At 44.5% G+C, this 25,873-nt stretch overlaps 1 protein-coding gene across 1 annotated transcript in view; it reads left to right on the forward strand.

Annotated features, from left to right (window-relative positions):
- The window catches only part of DARS1 (aspartyl-tRNA synthetase 1), a 1,211,452-nt gene that overhangs the window by 957,984 nt on the left and 227,595 nt on the right, over positions 1 to 25,873 (forward strand). The gene's annotated exons all lie outside the window — the stretch shown is intronic.

Consider the following 25,873-nt stretch of genomic DNA (forward strand, 5'->3'; position numbering starts at 1 on the left):
ATCCCCGGAGAGCATTGACAGCTGAGAGCTGTCTTCCAGCAGCTTGTCCAGCAACTTGGGGGTGGGGGAGAATACATTTTTAATTCCTAGAGGGGAATCCAGACAGTGGACATCACAGTACCCACTACCACAAAGGAAATGGTGACAACTGGGAACATGAGGAAATTGCAGTCACTGATAGATAGTGACATATTTTGGCTATTCACAAGGAAGGAGGTTTTGAAATGAGAGATGAGATAAAAAATAATTTCTTCACGGTCATTTCTATGGTTTCACGTGACTTGCTATAAGGGCATATCTCACTGATATAGTCAGTATCTTGAACACCCTGAACCTGCATGGCCATGAAAAGGATAAGATAAAGGGATTTTTAAAAGGCTGAACTATGGTGTAAACAGCTCAAAAATACAAAACAACAAATTGATTTGTTCCAGCATTTAATGGCTTTTCACACTTGTTGGAGAGGAAAACCTATTATGTATTATTTTATGTATTTAAAAACACACCTAAATGTGGCAATAAAACATAAAAATATACTTTCAGAGCCAAATGGAAACCAAGAATAGACTAGGAATCCATTTGCTGTTATCTCCTGATGTGCAGCATTCAGTCGTCCCCCATTTATGTGATAAGCTCATCCTCTGGGCACCTGACAAAGCATGGAACGTGGTCTTTAGAGAGAGCCCTTGCCATAAGTTCTGGATCTGTGTGAGACTAAACTATCCAGAACCAAATATATGTGCCTTTCATCAAATCTTCCTAATTGCAAGATATGATTTTCTAATTTAGTAAAAATAGGAAAAGAAATTAAAATATAAAAAAGATGAAAAGAAACAGTAAGCATAGAAACTGACCTAGTGCAGACCCTGATCAATGAGTCAAGTGAATGACACAAACAGATTATGGATGTCTCCATGAGAGATTGCCAGCAATATTGTCCATCCCATTGCAACAGAACAATTATCACTTAATTTTTAACGTATTTTTCTCTTATGACAGATACAATTTGTAATCAATTTGTTATAATTTACCTAAACCAGTGGAGAGGGCTCTGGCACCACCATACACACACAAACACATCCACACACTTGCACATACACACCCCTCTACACAACAACTAGGGCAAATATGCTTTTACCTCTAGTCTTTATTGAGGTTTCCCTATAGGATATGTGTTTTCAACTGAAAAAATATTTAGGTTCTGTTGTTAAAATCAAGATCGAAGACAACACCACTAAATTATCTGGAGCTCTATTGTTAGGCTATAAATTTATCTAATTATTCTGTCCATTTCCATGACATTATCCTGTATTATTGTCTCTGTAGTTCTTTACTGCCACTCTCACGTCTGCATATTTACTTGTTTATTTCATGCCTCCCCCACTAAAAGATAAGCTCATTGAGTACAAGAACTGTGTTTCTTTATCACTGCATCTCCATCACCTAGAACAATGTTAGGCACATGGTTCTTATTTACTAAATATTTGTTGAATAACTGGATGAATGAAGCCTTTATTTATCCATCTATCCATCTATTTCTTTATCCATCATGTACCTATTCATCCATCCTGTGAGAAAGCCTTCATAGCAGTGAGCTCGTTTTATTATCTACTTAGTTTTGTTATCTGAATATGGTTTACAGATTAAATAAATACAGCATGTGAAATAATATTCTAAAAAAGTCCTAAGGTGAAAGTCCATAGGCCCAACGAACTGGTAACTCAAGGAGTCATCTTCCACCTCCATTTCCCCGATCCTCCCAAGTAGTGATGACAGTAGGACAGCCAGCAGAAGAAAGAAAGTGGACCTGAAGCAGGCATTGCTGGGAACTTATTTGGTCAAACCTATTATGCTTTATGCTGCCTTCCTATTTTAATACCTCCTCCCAAATACCTTGTTAACTCAGCCGAAATCACCCCTTTGTAGAATACAGTACATACCACATGCTCAATAATAACTTCTTTGTTCTGCCCTCCCCCTACCCAGTACAGTTCCATTTATTATCTAACCTTACTCAGGCGTTTTCAACAATCTTTTCATGTTCCTCCACACACATTTTCTAAAAAGCCAGCTGTGCAATTTAGACCATCCCTGGAGATTATTGACCAGGTTGAGTTTGCATTTATGTGCACATAACTGAAGCTGACATGGCCCTTACCAGAATTAATGGCTCTTGGAACAAGTTGCCTTCACAGCACTTTACAAACAGCTTCATAATGCTTCTGAAAGCAAGGCAGGTTTTAATTAATGGCATTAATAAGTAAGTAATCAGAAGTGAAAAAAAGTGTCTGGACCAATAGGAGCAAAGAGTGGAAGGTGAACTTGGAGTTTGTGCAGGTTCAAAGTTTCCACCTGTCTTTGGAGTGATGCTGGGGAGTGTTTTGTTAGCACTGACCAGGAATTACTTAATGCTGTCAAACTTGGTTTGTATGCACACGATATCATTTTGAAACACCCGGTGCTTCCTTCCTCCCACCCTCTCTCTTTAGTTTCTCCTCTTATTTAATTATGGTTGCTCTATTTTATAAGCAAGGCAGCTGTCTGAGTGGGGAAGAGGTGCAGCATTCACATTCATGGTTTCCAGTTTGCTAAATGTAAGCCTGCCTAATCCTTTCGTATCATTGGATTACTCTCCTCAAGCAAATTTTCCCAGCTTTCATCATGAGAATGGGCTCCCTGCCAAGAAAGCACTCATCCCAGCTCAGGTCCACCTGGCCCTTCCTGATTGTAGACTCGTCAATTCGAGGCCATTAAAAGGCTTTCAGACTATGTGCACAATCATTTCTGCAAGTCACATACAAAGTCTTTGTTTCATAGAATCCTAACCTGTATGCAGGATTCTGTTCTGGATTATTTTTAAAAAGAGAGACAGAACGCCTTTGATCATTTGGTCAATTTTCTTTTAATATCATCTAGTTATGCAAAATAAATTTATGGTTTATTTAAATGTAAAGTTTGAACAATAACCCAAGGTCAGATCAGAGGATTTAGGGAAGACCATACATCTATTAGAACTAATGCCCCTCGACAGGAGGCTGCATTTGAAAGGCAGGCAAAAAAGCCATCCCGAAATTCCTACAAACTTCATAAACTACATCAATTAAAGTTTTAGCCGATTACAAAAAAAAAAAAAAAATGTTCATGATTATTTGCTGCCTAATTCTCTCCACAAGCCAAAAGAAGGGGACCTTCTTGGATTTCAAAAGGAAAGGATTCTTTGTGACTGCAAAACAGAACAAGGCATTTGATTCACACACACACACCCCCCTCTGTCAATCACATCTAATATTCTGAGTATGTGTAAACTCTCTGGCGGAACCAGGACAATAGCACCTTGCCATTCGGTCGCTGATTTTGATCCCACCTCAGCTAAACTTTAACAACTGTAAGCAAGCAATGGGAGCGGGGTGGGAGGCAGTGTTGAAAGAGCCCCTTTCAGACTCAGGTACCCAGACTCCAGGGATTTACGGACCTAAGGGTCACATTCATTGCACGGACAGACACCCCAAATTTCACCTTGAACGCTACGTCTGTTTAAAGTATTATGAAAACAAAAGGTTCTTCTGTACCTTTTCTACTTTTACACAAAGCCTCCCGGAGCCTGAGTGAATGAAGCATTTGCTATGTTGAATGTGCACTCAGGAGAAATACACGGGGTGGCTTTCCATCACACTATTTTATTGATCTACTCTAACCTAGCATATCAAAAGTGTCAAGATAGAAGAATGCATTTTTGGTGGTTCAGGGCCTCCCTTTCTTCACACCCTCTAGCCTTCACATTGCTTCCCAGAGCCATCACAGCCAAGGGAGGAGGCAGGGGGCACCCTTACCATGTGCCCCCACCCACATAAGAGATAATGTGGGGGGAAGAGCTCTGCCAGCCTTACCTTCACTACTCCTTTTCCTCCAGTCTTCCAGAAGATGGGGCAGGAAGATCTTACAACCCACCCTCCAAAGGTAGCACCTCAAAATAATAAAACAGAAAAAAAAAAAAAAAGATGGCACCTTTAGTTTAAATAAAGTAGTCCAGGCCAGGTGCTGTGGTTCACACCTATAATCCTAGCACTTTGGAAGGCCGAGGTGAGTGGATGATTGCTTGACCTCAGGAGTTTGAGAGCAGCCTGGCCAACATGGTGAAACCCTGTCTCTACAAAAAAACACAAAAATTAACCAGGCGTGGTGGCTTGCACCTGTAGTCCCGACCACCTGGGGAGCTAAGGTGGGAAGATCGCGTGAACCCAGGAGGTGGAGATTGCAGTGAGCCAAGATCATGCCACTGCACTCCAGCCTGGGTGACAGAGTGAAATCCTGTCTCAATAAATAAGTAAAAATAAAGTAGTCCAGAAGAGCATGGAACTTTAAGGAGAAGAGTTAGAAAATGCCATGCTATTTGGGGGCTGACAATATATCCTATTTTAAAAACAAGTTCCTTTGAGACAAGGGACCATATATTTTTATGAAGAGAAAAGGGTGACATCTAACAAATGGTCTACGCTGATAAGAAGCTCAACTAGAACTCAGCTTTCATTCATAGAGGTCTGTTTGGCTTGAAATGCGCCGATACTCCCAAGTTTCACTTTGCATTTCCGGGTTCATCAAACCCTCAGATTCAGTATTGAAAGTCAAAGTGAAACCCTCCATGAAGAAAACCACGCTGATTTTACCTGCTTTAATGTCAATATTTTGACAAATTCTGACAATAAATCAGACCATCGCACTCCACACTCACCTGTTGGGGCAGACTGTCTCTGACTTAGGATGGCTTGACTTATGACTTTATGATAATGAAAAGGCAATATGCATTCAGAAGAAACCATACTTGGAATTTTGAATGTTGATCTTTTCCTGGGCTGGCAATATGCAATATGAGACTCTCTCATGATGCTGGGCAACAGCAGTGAGCCACAGCTCCCAGTCAACCAGGCAATCAACAGCGTCAGTGACCGATACTCTATAGTGGACCAAGTGGTCAGTGGTTTTTTTTTTTTTTTTTGGATATTGTGTTTTGTGTTTTCAAATACCGTCATGTCTACAAAACGCCAATCTGTGTCTCCTGCTTCCAGTGAGAAGAAAAGGAAGGCAGTTACTCTTGAGATGAAACTGAAGAGAATTTCCCAGCATGAAGGCAGCAAGCCAGGAGTGGTCATCAACCATCTTATCCTTTAAATGCATTTTTGACTTCCATTATTTTCAGCGTACTTGGGTTTTCATCAGGATGTAACCCCATTGTAAGTTGAGGAGAATCTATATAAAATACTTCCATTAAGTGTCAGCAAATTTGACTCGTCTCAAAAAATGTCCACCAATGAGAAGATTTTAAATAAAATCAAAAGCCTTCATGCTTATCTAAAAATGTTTTTAAGGAACCCTCATTGAAGGTCTCAATTGAGCCAAATAATTAATGGTTAAGAGAGGGAGAATTAGGCATTTGTCAATATTAACTATTGTGGATGCTTTCTGAAAACTTAAATGCCCTGAGTCCCTCAAAACAAAGACCCAAAGTAACTATGCGCATTTCTGCATTAGTACACATACAATAACACTGTCAAAAAAGGAGAGAAACTGGCCCAAAGAGTGAGGACAGACAGGAGGGAAGAAAAATGTTGGAAAAGCCTGGGCAACATGGGGAGACCCCATCTCTAAAAAAGAAAAAATTTTTTTAATCAGCTAGGTGTGGCAGTGTGCGCCTGTGGTGCCAGCTACTTGGAAGGCTGAGGTGGAAGCATCGCTTGGCCCTGGAGGTTGAGGCTGCAATTAGCTATGATCATGCCATGGCACTCCAACCTGGGCAACAGAGCAAGACCCTGTCTCAAGAAAAAAAAAAAAAAGAAAAATGTTGGGGGGGGGAAAGTTCCCAGGATGGGTTTCTTTTAATCCTTTATTGGAACAGGTAGAATTTTCACCTGTTACTGGAATAGGTATGACTTAAAATGTTCATCTGGTTAGTAATGTTCAAATTAGACCTGGGTCAAAATTGCCCTGTCCAACTTGCCTGGGGCTGAATTTGGTTAGTTCAGTTTACTGGGGGGCCATCTTCATCGCACCTGGACATCATCCTTTGGTGCTCTTCTGTCACCCTGAGGGACAGAGGTTAGCCTAGGTTCCATGAGCCTCAGCATTGCTGAGAGCCAAAGAGAAGAACTAGGAAGAAAGCCAAGATGCTGGGAATGTACAAACAGCAGAGCAGGAGTGGCCAAGTTAAGGACCAAGGTCTTGGTCACAAAGCCAGGGCTGCGTGAGGTGGGAACGAGTCAGTCAAGAAGGTTGGGGCAAAGAAGGGGGAAGTTGTGGGGGAGGTGGGACAGTTCCTAGAAGACTGTCTGAACTACCCGCTGTTATCAGCGTGAGGATGGCACCCTAGTCTTGCTGGTGAGTGGTTCTGGGACTCAGAATGCAGCAACCCAGAGTATGGCACTTGGGCACACTGAGTACTTGGAACTAAAGGAGATTGGAAGGCCTCAGAAGCAAAGTCTTTCTGACCTTCTCCTGCCCTCCTGTCTTCCACCTCTCGTCATTTCTCCCCCAAAGCAAGTCATACAAACCAGAATTCTCCTTCCCCAAGGCAGATCATAGAAAATAGAACCCCTCTCCCTTAAAGCAAGCTGTAAAACCAGAAGGATCACTCTCTCCCTTCTCCCTTGAAGACCTTCATTCCAGAGGGGTCCTGTCCCCATACCTGGGAGGAGGGAATGCTGCACAGAGAGGCCAAGAAGAATTTGAACAGACAGCCTCCCTGGATTTCCCACCCCCCTAGTCTATCACCATTACACCGTACCCTTTCTCCAATCACATTTCTACACGGTTGTCCATTCTTCATTAAACCTAAGCAAAAAAACAGCTTTCTCTGGGTCTTTGAGTCTTCATTTTTGAAGACTTTCATGTCATACAAACTTTGATTAATATAGTTGCTATGTTTTTCTCTTGTTGACCTGTCTTTTGTTATAGCAGTGTTGGCTGTAATCCTTATGTTGAGAAGGAAAGGGGTTATACCTTACCACCCCTACAGAAGTTATGCTGCTCGTGCCAGAATGCAACTCATTTAAAGCTTGAACTCAAAACTTGACAACCTTAAGGCCTTTCTGTGGCAATGAGAGCATTTGAATGCATTGCAATTCTCTTTTTTAGAAAGAAATGATAACCCTGGGCTTTAGTTTGCTGTCTTCACTGATACGCTTCAAAAAGTGGGAATTCCATGAAGGTGAGGATGAGAAGAAACAGGCAGCTTGCTTCCCCCACTATACAGACCCGCCCTATTTGTCATCAGCCACCTGGTGGTGATCTCCTGCTGGGCAGTGGCTTCTAGCTCTCTGTCCTCCGGTGTGATTTGAAATGTCTCCCAGTGCCTGGCACTCGGTAGACAGTCAATAAAAGTGCTCAATTCAATGACTAAGTAGAGGAATCATCATATGATTTGATACTTTCAATCTCAGAGTTTTCAGATGTCTTTGAAACATTTGTCCCCAGAGTCAGTTGTGTCCAGGAAGCTCCCTGAGTGCTGCCTTAGGCTCAATTTGCCCCCTCCAGAATGAAAGCAGCTGTTTCTTTTCTGGAAACATACAAGGAAGTGTCTTAGGGGCACCCATCTTCCCGCCTTTCTGCCTCTGTAACAGTCATCTCTCCTTACCTCAAAAAATATGGCATGCGTGTTTTCAAGCTGCAAAGAAACCGTTGAAAATTAAACCACAGAACAGCATTTTAATGAGAACAGATTACCTAACACCCCACTGTGGTTTCAGATGGCCTTGTGCCAACCTTCCAAACTGTTGCCAGAAGCTCAGAGTTACCAAAAAAAAAGCGGTGGGTTGGGGGGGGAGTTGTGGGGAGAGGGGAAAGAGTGATTAGCATCCCCTCAGTAAGGGTAGCTTTCTTAGATGGTTTCCAGAAAGATCTCTCTAGAAGGTCATAGGTTATTGGTGCCTGCAGTTGAAGAAAAGTTTCTTCCTGTTTTGAAAAATTTAAGAGAGACAAAAAGGGGGAGGCACCCTTGAGTTAGTACATGATGTCCTGAACTAGGTGTTTTCAGTGCCAAAGTTCTGCTCTAAGTGTCTGTACCCACTGTCTAGCTCATCAACTTGCCTTCTGCGCATGCATATGCTATTTCTGTAGCTAGGTTACAAGACCGCAGGTGTAGATGCTGCCGGGTGGAAGCTCTGCATACCCACAGAGCAAAGCCCGAGCAAGCACTGTTCCTCCCTGGCTGGTAGCTTGCGCTGGGGGCTCCTGGTAGTGGGCACAGAGGCGCTAGGGCTCATTCCTCAGGGACTTTCTTTCCTTAATGTCCAACGAACCCAGCACTTAATGTATTCAGGGCTACGGTTTCATTTCCACATTGGGGTTCCAGATTTAACCCCTGAACTGACTTCTACAGTTGTCTTCCCACCAGTTCAGCAACAACCAGATGGCCTGCGAGGCCACAGGAAAAAGTAGATGACAGAGCAGGAAGATGCTGGAGTGGAATCCCTTCACTCCACTGATGAGGAAATCAGGCCCAGGGGAAGTTTAGAGATTCACCCAAAATCACACACCCACTCAGCAGTGGAGACAAAAATACAACCACTATGCCTGTGGCATTGCCCTAACCGTATGGCTTCCCATTCCTTTCAGTAACACGGCTGCTTTTACCTCTTGCACACAAAGCGACAGACACATGACAGGCCCTCCTTAAATGCTACTTTCCTTCCTTGCAAACTATTCCATACTGTGCTAAAACTTGAGAAGGATAAGTGGAAAATACCACACTCTCTGGCCCTCAGAGTTGCAGCACCTTAAAGGTAACAAACAGCATGCCCACACTGGGCATAGAAACAACACGAGCTGATGCAAAGCAGAGTGCCAGCAGATGCCGGGTAGCATGAGTGCAAGGAAAAGCAAAACCCCTCACTTTACCCCCTTCACCTGGTTAACTCCTATTTACTTGTTTTGTCTTAGTTTTGAGGTCATCTCTTTCAGAAAGCCTTCCACGTTTGGTTTAGGTTGGACTGTAAGTGCAGGTGCACTTGTCTGGGTCCTCGTGAGCTCCATGAGGACAGGTTCCTGGTAGGCCTTGTGCACTGTCTTTATCCCTATGTCTAGTGCCTGGGACAGAGTGCTCAGCAAGCATTTGGGGAAAGAAGGAACTGAATATCCATCAGGAAGCTTTTAGCCAGGACATGGGATGGAAAATGGGCTCTAAGATGAAAAAGATTTCTGTCAATGCAGAAGGTGGTGCAGAAATGAGTGGATAATAACCCCCATAGAAAAATCACTCCTGGCCCAGGCATGGTGGCTCATACCTGTAATCCCAGCACTTTGGGAGGCCACCAAGATGGGAAGATGACTTGAGCCCGGGAGTTCGAGACACCCTGGGCAACATCTCGAGATCTCATCTCCAAAAAATCAAAAGTTAGACGAGCATGGTGGCCTGTGTCTGTAGTCCTAACTACTTGAGAGACTAAGGTGGGAGGATCACTTAACTCAGGAGGCAGAGGCTGCAGTGAGCCATGATTATGCCTCTGCATTCCAGCCTAGACAACAGAGCAACACCCTATCTCAAAAAAGAAAAGAAAGAAAAGAAAAATCACTGCTGCAATCTGTGTGAAGAGAGGTCAGGAAGGAGACCACCATGGATATAGAAATGACCTTTGATAAAAAGGAGCCGGAAGGTAATATTTGGTAAATCAAGTGAGGCCAGACTCTGGGAGCTCAGGAAAGCAAAGAGGATGATGGCAACCAGAAGGATGATGGTTTAAAAAAAAAATTAGGAGAGAAAAATCCAAGCCACTAGAAAGCTGCACATAGCAAACCACTCAGTTCGATGTTTAGAATCTGACTTTGGTGAGTGTTTTCCTATCCTTGAAAAGAGTGCTTTCGGGCTTCCCATTGGTAGCTGGGTCCCCCCACACACACCCCCGCCCCCTCAACTTTGAAGTGTTGACTCTCTTTCTCAACACCTGAAATGACAGGCTGAGTTTCACCTTGGGAAAATGCAAAATAGTCAGCTGCAATGAAGAAAAAACGATTTGCAACCTCAGTCACAGATTTCTTTGAAACACTGTTGTAAAGGGAATTCTGAAAGGACCACTGACTCATTTCAGACAGCGAGCCAGGCTGAATGTTTAATGTGGTAAGTCAGTGACCAAGGAAACCACTTCTCTTTTGGAGCTGTTCATTCTGACTGTTCTTATCTGGGTGCCTTTACCAAACAAACAAGTATCATCTCTCACTCGGGGACACCTGGTAGGCATTTGCAAAAAGAAAGGAGTTCCAAGAAGAACTAAAATTATCAACAGCAGAGACAGCTCAGTTTCTGCTATCTACGGGTTCACCCACAGGGATATCATAATCAAGAAGCAAAGCGATCAATTTGGGAAGTGAGGGGAAAAGGAACAAAGATTCCTAAAGGACAATGGGATTGGAGGTATAAAATATGTCCTGCTCCCCCTACCCAAAATGGAAAGCGCCACTTGGTAGGTGGCCATGTGCTGCATAAAACACAGCAGACAGTTAATGTCAACTCAAACCATTCTAGCAAGACATTAACGTAGAGGAAACACCAGGACGCTGAGAGGTTGGGAGAAAGAAGAGGTGTATTCCTATGGACAGGTAGCCGCGAGGTCATCCTAGTCTGTTGCTGGTACATTCTACTTCAGCCTAGAGCTGACAGGGTAGGAAAGTATGACTCATCTCTAAGATCCCTGGACAGACTCATGATAGTTCTGCTGCTCCCCAGGGAAGATCACCTGGTGGTCATAGGTTTAAAGACCTTACCAGGCTGGCCCGTGGGCCGAGATGCCATTGTGGAGGACAGCAAGGCCACTTAGGTAAGAATACACCAGATGACTGGCCTCGCTGTAGAGGCCATCCGTCTCTTGGAAGCCATCTGGAAGTAGATTTGAAGTTCTAAGTGGCATCTCAAACAGCCTGAGTTCCAGTGATCATTAAGATCCCTGTGACCAAAAGAAGAATCTCTCCTGATCACATGTGCACTCCTCAGGGACCAGGCCGGAGACATGGGGGCTGGGCTACTGCCTTGTAAGCAGCCCTTTGTTACCCCCTCACACTGGAGCCGCTGTAAGAAATGGGTGGATGCTGGCTGAGTGCAGTGGCTCACACCTGCAGTCACAGCACTTTGGGAGACTGAGGTGGGAGGACTGCTTGAGGCCAGGAGTTCAAGACCAGCCTGGGCAATAGAGTAAAACCCCATCTCTACAATAACAACAACTAAAATTAACTGGGCATGGTGGCACACACCTGTAGTCCCAGCTACTTAGGAGGATGAGACAGGACGGTTGCTTGATCCCAGGAGCTCAAGGCTGCAATAAGCCACACTCACCCTACTGCACTCTAGCCTAAGTGACAGAGTAAGATCTGAGAAAATAAAAAGAGAGAGAGAGAGAAAAGAAAAGAAGAAAAGAGAAAAGAAAAGGTGGCTGCCATCTCCCTGCTCACCATCAGCTTCTGGGGGAACCCACTGAGGCACCCATCTGCTATGGGTACGAGAGAGAACATCAAGCATCTGGTTTTCCTGATCCTAATGTCTCTTCATATTAAGAATGAGGTGAGCTTCCGATGCTCTTGTCCTGCTCCTTCTCCTTTAGTCTCTACATGAGCTTTTATCTTCTAGAGAGGGGCACCCCCACCCCAGGACTGGTATCGAGCAGGTGTACCACCAATGTTGATATTGACGACTAGACTCACAGCAGGAGGTAGGCACTATTATTATCTCCACTTCACAGATGAAGAAACTGAGGCCCTAATTCATCAAGTAACTTGCCAAAGCCCCTCTGCTAGTGAGCCCAGGTCTCTTAGGATGAAGGGAGGAACTGAGTGTGTCAGAAACTCTTAAACAGCAGTGCCCCTGCCCTGATTCCAGCAGCGTCAGTCTCCTGCTGCTGGGCTCCCGCCTATTTGTGTTTGCAGTCTCACTTGTGGGTTCGAGGTCATAACTGTCTGTCGCTCCTCAAGTGCTCGTCACACCCACTGTTCCCTGGTTTCATTTGTACATTGGGGTTCCAACCGTCAGTCCCCAGCCGGCACACAGGTTTCACTTCCCTGAACCCTAATTCACTCATTTTTGAAATAGGGATCTATCTACCAGAGTGGGTGTGAGAAATAAGAAACGGGGTGTAAATATAAAGCCTGCAGGAGCCCCACCATGACGCTGTTCACGCCTTAGTGAGCACTTCACAAACAAAAAGCACCGTGATGAGGTATTTGTGTCCTTTCATAACAATCTTCTCACTCAACTCTAGCTGACATCAGAATCACCTCGAGCATTATTTGAAAAGACAAATGCTCAAAGCCCCGCCCCAACCCTGCCAAATCAGAAACAACCGAGGTGGAGGCTCTGGAATCTGAATTTACTTTGTAGTAAACAGGGCTACCTGTTACGCAGGGACTAGGGCTAAGCTAATGTTCATCCCACAGGGAGGTTCCATAAAGGATTCCTACCCAGAGTGGGAGGTAGGTTTAGAGAACCTGAAAGCTCCTACCCAAATAACAACCCCCTTACGTGGTTGGTTCTTGGTCGATAGCTCCCTGCTGAAAGCACTGTAGTGATCAGTGTACAGAGAAATATTTTTTCCATCCTATTCCACACTGGTCATGTCCCAAGCTCCATTCTCTGGCAGCCTAAGTAGAGGTAGATAGGCTCTGGGCACCAGACAAAAACTATATTCCCTCTAGGGCTGCCTTTCCTCTGCGGAACATGAAGATCACTTTTAACAACCACAAAGTTTCATGAACCACCAGATGAAAGCCGATCTGCTGGTAGTGTGGTAATGTCTGTTGACGAACAAGATTCGTTTTTGGCTTTTTTTTTTTTCTTTTTCTTTTGAGACAGGGTCTCACTCTCTCACCCAGGCTGGAGTGCAGTGGTGCTATCTTGATTCACTGCAACCTCCGTCTCCTAGGTTCAAGCGATTCTCGTGCCTCAGTCTCCTGAGTAACTGGGATTACAGGCGCCTGCCACACGCCCAGCTATTTTTTGTATTTTTAGTAGAGATGGGGTTTCACCATGTTGGTCAGGCTGGTCTCAAACTCCTGACCTCAGGTGATCCACCCACCTCAGTCTCTCAAAGTGCTGGGATTACAGGCATGAGCCACTGTGCCCAGCCTGAACAACATTCTTAAACACACTAACACACACACACAAAACTCCTATGAATTCAAGACACTTCCAAACCAATTCCATATTTTATGAATCACAATAGCATCCACATGCATTTCAAAAATTGTAGCACATTATATATTCAATCTACAGGAAGATTTGGCACTTGGGGGTGTTTAGACCCTTCACAATAACTTCCCTTGGGGTCCACTGCCCACAGATTGAGAACCAGCCTGCACCACCCGACAGAGTCAAAGCCAGTCCACCTTACCCCAACATTCCCCTTTCCAGTAAATCACTCAGAAACCCCACTGTGGAAGAGCAATGTTTGAGATGAGCCACTGGTAAGTAACCGAAGGACCAGCAACATGATCTGAGGCCAAGAAGGAAAGAGAAAATGGGTCTGAAAACAAACAAATGGATGAGAAGGAGAAAGCTGAGGTGTAGAGGCCAAGCAGAAATCTATTTGGATAGCTCAGGTAGAAAGTTCTAAAAGTCTGGGCTGGCCACACAGTGGTGGTAATTGCAAGGCTGCTAATGGATAGAAGAGATCTTGGAGAACCAGCATATGGTGACTCACTGATGTGAGAAAGAAGGAGGAGGTGAAGGAAGCCTGGAACTTCAGCTAAGATGTGAAGAATGGAGCCACAGTCTGAGAACCTAGATATAATAACAAGTTATATTTAGGGTCAGCCTGGAACTGCACTCTGAGAACCAAAGTTGGACACTCGAAAGTAGACCAGGACACTCGGCAAAGCAATGGTTATAAGGGACCAAAGGTTTGGAAGCAAAAGGTGCCTATTTTCCTTAAGAACAACTGTGGCAAAATTTACAGATAAAGGCATAAGTCTAGAGCAAGTTACTTTCAATGTTCTGCTAAAAATTATATTTGCAGTTAAGGAGTCCTGAAAGTATTTAAACTTCGGGCGCCTTGGTGTGACATTCCAACAATGTGCCCAACCAGGAAGCAGGTGGGGTGATGTAGTGGCAATGTGGCCTGCCGTAAAGCTCAGCTGCAGAGTCCATCTGTCCTGCAAAACTTTCCCAGGGCACACTGGGTTGGAACAACTTGTTTCTCATCTGAACTACTGAGCCCCAACCCTGCTTATTCTGATTCTATTGGTCTGATGGTGGACGCCATCAACTCCTTATTTTCTGTGTAATTCATCTTTAACCATAAAATTTACACATGATTGTACTGGAACTATTATATACATCACAGACATTGATTTGAACTCTTATTTGAGCTCCTTGTGACACCTACTTCTTTCCTCCTGCCTTTCCTCCCATAGAAAAAAGTCCCCAGCACTAACTGATATCCATATACTGATTTCTTTGATCTAACAAGTGTCCTTCCCCCTAAAATCCAGATTTGGCCTTACCCAGGTAGCGACCTTAGAAATGTAAGGAAAGGATCTCAAAGTCTGCATTTTTTTTTTTTTTGTCTGCCAAGTTTTGCCACCTCTGATCGTTGTTGTTTGAGATGTGAAAGGAGATGAAGTCACTTCAATGACATCAGTAACAGGATATCATCATGCTACACAAAAGCCCACAAGTCAGATGCAGGTGGTGGCTGAGAAACCAACATACAAACTTTGAAAAATACAAGGGTAAGCCTTCAGACTTTCTCTAAACAGCATCCCCTCCCCTCCGAAATAGTCTCTTCCCTTGACCTCCATTCTTCATATCTTTGCTGAAATTCCAGTCTCCCTTCACCTCCCCCTTCTTTCTCAGCGCCACGTCAACAAGTCAGCAGATGCTGGTTCTCCAAGATCTCTTCCACCCATTAGCAGCCTTGCAATTGCCACCATGTGTGGCTAGCCCAGACCTTTACAACCTTCCACCCGAGCTATCCAGATAGATTTCTGTCTGGTCTCTCCACCTTAGCTTTCTCGTTCCAATCCATTTGACACTACATTTATAGGTTAATTATTCTAAAGTCAAGCTCTGAGCATATGATTCCCCAACCCCAAATCTTCACAGTTTTCCTGTTACTTGATAGAATAAAGTCCAGACCTCTCAGCCCTGCCTATAAAACCATCTATGCTCTGGCCTAATGTACCCCTGCAGACAGAACTCCAGCCTGTATTGTAGTCAAACTACCTGATCCCTGTTCGCAGCTCCAACCTTTCATTCATGCCTTCTCACTTGAGTCAGGCTGTCCTCCTTCCTGCTCAATACTTTCTAATCCATACCTACCCATTCTTCACATGCCTCTCCTATGTGAAAGGCCTCCTCTTTCCCTGCTGGGCCTTGTTTGTACTTCACTTGCACTGCCCATCCTGCTCTGGCTTATATCACAGTTTTTTATGTCCCTATTTTATCTCCCATACTGGACTTAGGTGTCTTGAGGCTAAGGACTGTATGCTATTCATCTAATGTCTTTCCCGGAGCTTAGCAGAACTCTGCACATTATAGGCACTCAAAATAGTTTGTGGAAAGAAGGAAGGGAAGGAAGGGAGGAAAAGAAGGAAAGATAGGAAGATGGAAGGAAGGAGGAGAATGAAGAGACCTCAGAAATAGAAGAGAAGGAAATCAAAAGGGGTTAGAGGGAGCAGGAAGAGAAGCCACTGTAGGAGAAGGCAGGTCATGAAGATACACGGAAAAAATAAAATGCGATGGGACAGATCCTGCGCCATGTGAGAGTATGGGTAGCAGATTTGCAAGGGAGAAGAACCGAGGAAACTTGCTGGCATCGTGAGAACACTCAACACCAGCCTTGGTTTTCTTCAGTGGCAGACTCAATCACCTTACCTCCCCCACCTTTCACAGCAGAGCTGGGGTCTTTAGGCTGAAAATTGGTTCCTGTACTTTACGAAACCAGAACGGGTAGATGCTCACCTTCATCTTATACTTAATCTAGATTTAATTAAAATATTTCATCTTTATGATCATTAACTCTTTTTTTTTTTTAAGACAGAGTCTCATTCTGCTCATTCTGTTACCCAGGCTGGAGTGCAGTGGTGCAGTCTCCGCTCACTGCAACCTCTGCCTCCTGAGTTCAAGCAATTCTTGTGCCTCAGCCTCCAGAGTAGCTGGAATTACAGGCACATGTCACCATGACTGTCTAATTTTTGTATTTTTAGTAGAGATGGGGTTTCCCCATGTTGGCCAGGCTGGTCTCAAACTACTGACCTCAAGTGATCCGCCTGCCTTGGCCTCTCAAAGTGCTGGGATTACAGGTGTGAGCGACTGCACCCTGCCTGATAATTAACTTTTAATTAATGTTATTCTAGTTTACAAAATAGCCTTATAGATTACCCTAGACAGCTCTCACAGCATTCCCGCTACATACATAGTTAATGGGATTCCCTGATAGCTGCCTCGTGGCGTGTGGTGAGCTCCTCGTCTTACACCGCTGGCTCATTTGCTGCTCACTCACATCTCCATTACTCCCTTAACACCAAGTCACGCCCAGAGAGATCCATCTATTACAGTTTCCGGAGCGCAGCCTGCTGCTTTACACGTCCAAGTCTTTGCCCAGATGGTTCCCTGGGTGGAAATTTTTTTTTTTTTTTTTTTTGAGTCCTTCAACCTCTTCACCTCCAGAAGCCAGGTTTTCTGGGGAGAGAACCAGAGTAGCATCACCCAAAGGACTCTTTGGGGTCCTCCCCTGGGGGGTGGGGGATCCATCACCAGGTAGCCTAAGCCTGGCATGCTGGGGCTGCCTCAGCTTCTATGGAAACTCTGGAAGATGATCCAGGATCAGGGAGATTCTAGGACCTGCGCTACTGCCTCAGGCCGGTGAAAAGACAGATGTATCTGCCCCCAGCGCACCCCACCCCAGCAACATACAGAAGGGAGAGTTTGCACAGTAAAAACCCACTTCCCTCGTTAGCTTGCTAGCTAGGCAAAGCAGAGGAGAGCTGTTTATACTTACAACAAAGTGGGACAGCAGGAGGGTGGGAGAGAAATTTCAGACCTCGTATTGGCTGAGTTTTGCTTATTTCTGATTCTTAGGGATGCTTCACACTCCCCCGTTTTCAGTTCTTTCTTCTGCAGAATTAATTCAAGACAGTCTGTTCTGTTCTCGGGGGGCACAAAAGTATGGGCCCGGAGACTGTAGACAACAGGTCAGAAAACCAGAGCATTCTAAGATTCTCCCTGATTGCAGGTGGGGAAAAAACAGATTTTCAAGAAGAAAATGAAGCATACAGTCTGAAAAAATATAGATCAAACACTATACTTTTTCACCTTTGGAAAACAACTTCATGTTTTCCCAATACAAACGACTAAAAGTAAGTAGAGTTCAACAAACCTCTCTTGATTGTTGGAGAATGGTTGGAAGAAATATCTTCTGTAGATTTGTGCTTCCAAGAAAGAGGCTGACAAAGTCTCCTGGGACCTGCTAGAAAGCAGGATCAATTAAATGTTTAGGTTTAGCATAAACAGGCACAGGAGGGCTTTGCCTTCTGGGACCAGGGAGCCCCTCTCACTTTCTGGGCCAGTCAGGTGACCTGCAGCACCTGAACTCCTAGGTAGAAGCCTAAAGAGAAATCCACGGCAGCGCCTGAGTAGGATTTCCGCTTTCTAGAATTGAGGGTAGGGAACAGCAGCAGGCAAATGACAGAGAAGAGAGAAGGCAAAACAAAACATTCAGCAGCACAAGAGAACTGGGCTTTCTGGGGTGGGCGGTTGTGATCTCGTGTGCGTGCTCTCGTGTGCACACGTGTGTGAGAAAAGTTGGCAGGGGAGGCTTTGGTTGAAGAAGGGAGGGCGGTTCTTTTTTTAGCCTGGAAAATTGCCACACTGAGACAAAAACCTTAGCACACCCCAGATGGGTGAAAGGCAATAGGAAAAAAAAAAAAAAAAAGCCCCCTCAGAAAAGTAACCAGCTGCCTGAACCCTAACCCTGAAGTGAAAATCTACCTGGCCAAGAACAAAAATCCTATTCAGTCTGGAGAAGGCTAATCTAAACCTGCATGGGGGCGATACTCGCCAATGGAGCTAGAATGCCTGCCATTTATCACCCAAGATAAAGCTCTCAGCAATCCCCTCATGCAAATGGAACCCTGTTTGTGGAAAGGATTAATCCAAGTTGTTCCACGCTGTTCAAAGTGTCTCTGTGGAGTTCGTTCTGTCTCCCCTGCCCCAAACAAGCAATAAATTATCCACACGTGAGCCGATTTCCCAACCAAAAAGAGACAATGTGGGCAGAGGCGGACTTTTGATGCCCACTCCTCGCAAGGGGTTACCCCACCTGGGCTCAAAATAGCAAGCAGGCCACGGAGGGCGCCCCTGGGCACACGGGACAGGAGCAAACACAGCCAGGAGATTATGCTGCAGCTGGTTAACCACAAGGATCAACGAGCGGACAAACTAGGAAGAAACCCAAAGCACTCTACTTCGGTATTTTTAAATGACGCTGAAAGCAATTTCATGGCTTCCATTTAAAAAGAAGCTGCTCAGACACAGAACAAACCCAATTTACAAAGATTCCAGGCAACAGCCTGAGCTTGTGATTGGAGGGGGTTACAGGGGTGAGCAGACGATACGGCAAGGCCATCTCCAGGCAGCCATTGGCACTTGTTAAAAAGAAGCCCATTTAGGCACACATCTTCAGACAAATTTTCAAGTATTCATTTTAACCCGCTGTTGCCTAACACAAAACCAAGCAAAGAAGGGGTTAATTGCCTTCTTTATTAACCTGCTTCCAGAGCTGCTACTTCCCCACATTCTCTCGCCAAGGCAAGTATGCCTGAAAGTCTCAGGAGGCCTTAAAAAGTCCTGCACTAAATCTTCCGAGTCACTTAATCCCCAGCTCTTCTATGTTTGGAGATAATTTCCTTTATGAAAAGAAACTCTAACCTGGCCAGATCCCCCTCTCAGACTTGCTAATGGAACAAAGAAACCTCTCATTAGACTCATCCCTGTGGCTGCCGAAATAAGTGTCTCGGAAAGCACAGCTTTTGCTTTAGCCTCAGGATGGTTTTGGCTGCCGTGGTCCTTGGCTTCCTTTCATGGCATCCTCCAGTCAAGCTCTAGCTAAGTTAGACTTAGAGACTTAGAAAACAGGAGAGACAGGTGCCTAGCCAAAAAAAAAGACTGCCTAGTGATCAGGTTTGCCCAGCAGTGGGATCTGCTCCCTTTCCAAAGGGTGGACTGCCCATGCCAGGAGTGTCCAGAGACAGAACCACCTGCTGAAAAGGAGCTCCTTCCAATGCATGGAAGATAATGAGACCAAATGGCATTGAGGACCCCTTTCAACCCTGAATCTGAGACTGCAAAGACAGGAAGGGCTTTCAAGGCACGTTTGAGAAATTCTTCATGACTTCTCTTTCCTTCCCGCATTGCATAGATCTCTCTTCTGACCACAATTAAAACTAAGAACACTTCACACTTTATTTAAGACTCCATTTCCCTTTACCTCATTTCAGGGGGCAATGGTGTTGAAAGCTATTTGTCTGGTTAAGCAAAGCCCTCTACCAACAAGAAAGACATTTCAGCAGCAGAGAGAGGAACCTATATTAGTAATAGGTTATGTTTATTAAGCACTTACTATGTGCCCCACACTGTACTAAAGTCTTTACATAGATATCATATTAATCTTCCCAATAATCCAAAAAGTAGAATGTTATTGTTAGTGGGATATTACAACAAATGATACTACAACAAATGCCACTGTCTGAGAAGACTTCAATGCTGTGCTCTGAATCACAAAGCTACTCTGTCTGGCTTGCAATCCTCCTTTCTGCTGTTGTTCCCACTGTTTAAAGAGAAGAAGGAAGAATGTTCTTCTCCCTGAAGGACATTGTCCTACAATAACTGAAAGAAAAGGCAGACCCAGCACTCATACATCAGGACAGTGAAGAAGGCGTAGGACCTGGGGATGGGAAAAGGGTTGAGGAAGGTAAGAGTCACACAAAGCTTGTCGATTCTCTTCAGGGTCCCCGACATTAACCTGAGAGCAGTTACGTGCCACAAGGGAGGACTGACCCGGAAATTCCAAATGACTAATTTCAGTCTCAGAGAGACTTAACTATGACAAAGAGACCACCCCAAAAGGATTCTGCAGCCAGTTCTTGTCATGTGTGTCTGTTCCATCCTCCCAAGTCTCCCGGCTGCCTAACCCCATGCTTTCTTTTTTCTTCTTCTGTTTTCTTTTTTGAAACAGGGTGACACTCTGGCACACAGGCTGGAGTACAGTGGTGCGATCTCAATTCACTGCAGCCTCTGCCTCCCAAGCTCAAGTGATCTTCCTGCCTCAGCCTCCTGAGTAGCTGGGACTACAGGCATGCACCACCACACCCAGCTAATTTTTTTGTACTTTTTTGTAGAGACAGGGTTTCACCACGTTGCCCATGCTGGTCTCGAACTCCTGAGCTCAAGTGATCCGATCGGCCTTCCTCGGCCTCCCAAAGTGCTGGGATTACAGGTGTGAGCCACAATACCTGGTCTCATACTTCCTTTTGATGGTTATCATCAACACCTTAGGTCAGTGTAAACTGGAAGACTGGAAGCTAGTAGAGCTTTTGTGTTGTTTGTTTGTTTGTTTGTTTTGAACCAACATTTTTAAGTTGAGAGATTTCATATTTAAAAACCAAGACTTTCAATTTCTCTTTAAAAAATGGTGAATGGTATGGCCCAAATTCCCTCAAAGGGCAATGGAGGGTAGTAGTTGCTGCTTTAGGACAGGGCATGCACCCTTTGGTTCTCCACAGTCTCCACCAGTCCCTATTGCCTCACTCATTTACAATACCTGCAGGTTTTTAGATGTCGTCACTCGTGTCTTAGACCTACAAGTAGCTCTAAGATCATTCCCAAGTTTTTTTTTTAAGGAGACTATTTCTCAAGGGGCATGTAATTCTAACAGAAGGTTACAAATCTCAAAGACACAGCTTTGATAGCTGACAGATAGCTTTAGATTTAGAAAACTCAAGCAAAACATTGTATGGATTCCCCTACACACACATACACACACACACAAACACACACACACACACAAAAAGTAATTCCCACCCTGTTCTTTTGCTAGTATAATATTCTTGGAAGAATGACCTCAGAAAGATCTCAAAGCCCATCTGAATGGGCGATCAGATCACCACATTTCTGGGAGCACCAAGGCTCTGCTATGGGATGCCCAGTTCTCTTTATAAAACTTGACAGTCCACAGGGCTCTAGGCGCTTCCTCTTTTTATACAGCAGTCTGAGGTCACCACCAATAAATTACCGGTTTAAGGGAAACAATGACAAGCCTTTTCCCTGGAGGACAGGGTTCACTCACTCGATGATTTCCTAAAGTAGTGCCCTCCTTCCCAGTTTGACACCATAATTTTTGAGGCAACAGCACTGAGTCTGTTTGTTACTGTTCTTTACACCCATAAAGCCCCACAAGCACCTGCCACAGGAGCACAGCAAACTTTGTGAACAATCATCCTCCTGGCAGTGGAACTAGTGGAGTAATGATCATTGTACTGTTAATTAAGTGGCTGTTTTGTTTAAATGACTTACCAGGATGGCTCTAAATTGCCTACCTTTGTGTACTAGTCTAGTTTATTCTCTTTGTGTAGGAAATTTGTTGACCAGTCTTGACTGTTATAAAGCGCTGACGGAAATCACTAATCATCCCGTTTTAGTGAAGGCCGACCTTTTCAACATTCAAGATATAACTTAAATCTAGAGTAAAAATGGCTCTCCCCCAAAAAGCAGTAATAATTCCCTAAATTGGCAAAGAGCTGTAGGATGGAAGGTTTGGGTTTGCTTTCAAAGTCACTTTTCATCTGTAGGTGTTGGGGACACAAGGATTTAGGGAAGGAGGAGAGGACAGGGTGTAGTTAGGCAAGGGACAATTTCTTCCACCTAACACCAGCTTGGAAATAGTTGACATTTGATACCATTGTCTCTTTGAGATTTGTAACCCTGTGTTAGAATTACACGCTCATTGAGAAATAGTCTCCGTTTTTTTGTTTATTTGTTTTTTAATCACTTGGGAAAACATTAACTTTCTCGAAGTATCCCTTACTACTATCAAGGAACTTCGTACTTTTTTCCTCTTTCAGAAACAAAAGTGATCAATTTTTTTTTTTAAGAGACAGGAGAGGGGCTGGCAAAGGAACTGGAAGACCCCGTGTATTCTGAAGGCCTTTAATGCCTGCTGCCATCCACCTCCTCCTGGCACCTCCTCCTTTCTCTAGCCTCCTGCCATCCACCACTGGGAAAGGTGTGTTCCTAAGCTTTCTGCCTAGCTAAAATGGAGCCAATTTAGGGACAGAGTACAGCTTTTCATTACACACACACAGATACACACACACTAACACACAAATCAACCAGCTGCAGAGCGAGCAACAGGAGGTGGCAGGATGCTTGCCACTGTGTCATTGGATTTGTAAGCATCCCCTCCAAACTGTGGCCAAGGCTAGTTATTCCCTGGGCTAAAGCCAACCTGAGAAGTTGGGGACCCTGCCAAATCCCTGACAGCCCCTAAACCTGACTCTATTGCCAGAGCCACACAGGAAAGTCATTCATTCTTTAAAGAAAGGTTCAGTAAAAGATTAAGGAGCCCAGTATTTGTTCAGCAGTGGGCTAGCTGGATAGAGGATATCTGGGCATTCACTTTAAGGAACCTAAAATATTGGGGGGATAGGAGTATGACATACACTCACTTAAAAGTTGAGTAACATCACAAGGGATGCCACTCAAAGCAGTATGACCTGGGCTTCAGAGCCAGACAGACTGGGTGCAGATCCTCATTCCGGGGTCACAGGCCAGTTCCTCATCTCTCCAGACCCTAATTTCTTTACCAGGTAATAAAGGTAATGGCACCTGCCTTGTAGAGTTATTGAGGGGATTATATGAGGTCAGTTACACATAACAAGTGCTCAATAAATGTTTGAATTTTGTTTGTTTTTTAAAGAACATCATAGAATAGTTGAGAATTAGGTTTAGGTAGCCCAGTGGCAAAAGAAGTTTAAGATTAGCCCATTGGAAAACAAGCCTTCCTTGAAAAGAGGAAAGAATTATTGTGAAAAAAAGTCTCACATCTAGTAGATACTTTAGAAGTGGAAACATACGTGAAGGGAGGCCTTCTTATCCCTCTTGGTCATAAAATTTGTTGGCTTTTTTATGAATATGAAAATGATTATTGTCTATTACAGAAAATCTGGAAAGCATAGAAAAACCCCAGGAAGAAAGCAAAAATCAAATATAATTCTGCACCAAGGAAAACTCCTACAAACATTTTGGTTTTCCTTCCCATATTTTCCAAATGCATATTTTAACATAACTGAGATCACACTACATACACAATTCTGAATCCTGCTTTTTGCCCTTAATGTTTCAGAAATATTTTCCCATGTCACTAAAAATTCTTCACAAATAACATTCGCAATGTCCACATGGAATTTCAGATGTGGATGAACCAAAATCTTGTCATCTATTCCACTAACAGTGGTTATTTAGGGATGTTCAGACATTTCACTATTTTTAAAAAAAATGCTTCCACAAATACCTTTGTGGCATAAGTTTCTATGAGTGGAATTACTGTTCTAAAGTTTCTGCTGAATACAAAATGCTTTCCAGTGAGGCTGTCCCAAGCCACATTCCCACCAGTGACAAGAGAGAGACAGCTGGTCTTTTCAAATACGGAGACCAAATATTATCTTTGAAAAAAAAATGGATTTTTGCCTAATTTGGTAGTCACCAAATAGCATCTCATTGTTCTTTTAATTATCTGCTTCCTTTTAGTAGAGATCCCTAAAAAGATCTGAAAGGAGTCTTCAGATAAAGGAAGGAGCTTTCTTTTGTCTGCCAACAATCAACAAAAATATTTATTATGCAAACCATTTTGCTCCGAGTTTTATCCTCTTTCCCTTTTTGGACAGATTTGGGAGATTTAACCTTTCAGGTTTTAGATATCGTGCAGGGAGGAGTTTTGAGGTACGGTGCAGCTTACGGTCCAGGATAAAACATACCGATTCTGCCACTACCAGGCTTTGTGAAAAGCAAGTCATGAAAATGTTCTGAAATTCCAGACCTTCAGTAGGTAGGATCTACCGTGTCTATGAAAATATGAAGATCCTGAAGTTTTATTAAAGATTTGAAAAAAGTAAAAGTGTTTTTATGGTTTTATTTTCATTTTTATTTCTTACCGTTATCGTTTATTGTAAAGGATATTATAAAGGATACAGATGAAGAGACAGATACATAATGTAAGGCCTGTGAGAAGGGGCGTGGAGCTTCCGAAACCTCTTCCAGCCACCACCCTCCAAGAACCTGGAGTTTCTTTTTTTTTTTTAATTCCACAAATGTAATACTAGAATTGATTTTATCTGGTCATTAGTGTGTGTCCTAACTTGTTCGTTTCTGAGAGTTCCATCTCCCAGCCCGGATATCATCTTTCCTGTATCGGTGAAAGTGCAGAGTAGATGAGAACCTTCAACCCCCAACATTAGGGAGGGGTCCCAGACAAAGGGGGAAAGTCATGCTCTCTAGAGAAAAGGTTCCCTGCCTCCGAACTACCTCTGGAACACTCCAGACTGAAATGTTTCCTCTTTTGATCAGAAAAAAGGGGTCGTGCGTAGGGTGCAGTCTGGGCAATTCCTCTCCTAGGGACCGTTTCGGGGTGGGGGCCTCTGAGATCCGTGTCGCGGCGCAAGCACCTCGGTCCCAGCTCTCTCCGCAGCGGCCACTCCGCCTGCGGCCGCAGTTTCTCCGCCCTGCGCCACACTCGCTCCCCGGCCCCACCCAGTCTCCGCGGCGGCGGGAAGTGGCGCGAGGTGGAAAGCACTGTCTGCGCGCCCACTGCAAACCTCAGCCAGTCTGGGATCGCTTTAAACGCTGACCCCTACCCCCACTCCGCCCCGCCCAGTTCTTCAACCTAATTTCTGATTCGTGCCAAAGCTAGTCCTCCGCTCAAAATCGTGGAAGACGCCGAGTATGGGGACCGAAGACCTTGGTTCAAGCCGGGCTTGGCATCCCTGCACATCCCTGGCGTTTCATCTCTCCGGGCTTATTTGCTGGTTCCTCCGCATGCGAGCCTTGTCTGGTTCACGCTGGATCCCCAACGCCTAGAACAGTGCGTGGCACGCAATTCGTCCTTCTATAAATACCTGACTAAACGCATCTCTGTGATGGCAATACCCACACGGTGTTGTGAGAATGAATGAGTGATTCTGTGCAAGATCCTCGTGATCTGTTACAAAAAGTACTGGTCGCTAAATTACTCTTATAATAAAGCATAGTTATAGAATAATAAAGCACTATTCACGAATTGGTTACCACTATTATGAAATTACTGAGCAATGCACAGCTACGTCTGATCACAGTCTCCAGAATTATGCCAAATCCTACCTTCTTCTGAAAGTATCTCCTAATTATCTGCACCTGACCCTTGTGATGCTGTGAATGTGCACGTATAGTTACATCCTCCGAAAGAAGGGTCTTTACTCCTTTTTTCTTCTGAATAGGCTGCGTGTGCTGAAAGCGCGGGGAATGGCGTCGGAAGCTTGGCCCTACTTCCAACATTGCCGCCTACTGGTTGGGTTACTCCGGCAAGTCACTTCCCCTCCCTGGGCCTCAGTGTCTCTACTGTAGCATTCCCAAGTCTGGAATTCCATCCACTTTAGCAAGGATGGACGCGCCACAGAGAGACGCGTCCCTAGCCCGCGCTTCCCACCTGTCTTGAGGCGCATCCCGCTTTTCTCAAACTTAGCAAACGCCTCTGGGAGGTCCTGTCCCGCTCCAGACTCACTACCCACCACCCGCGAACAGCAGGGTCCCCCGGGCTTCCCAAGCCGCGAACCCCTCCGCCCCGCCCGTCCGCCCTCCTTCCTCGCGTCTGCGGCTCTC

This window comes from Macaca thibetana, chromosome 12 (assembly GCF_024542745.1).
Source record: "Macaca thibetana thibetana isolate TM-01 chromosome 12, ASM2454274v1, whole genome shotgun sequence".
Taxonomy (NCBI): Eukaryota; Metazoa; Chordata; class Mammalia; order Primates; family Cercopithecidae; genus Macaca; species Macaca thibetana.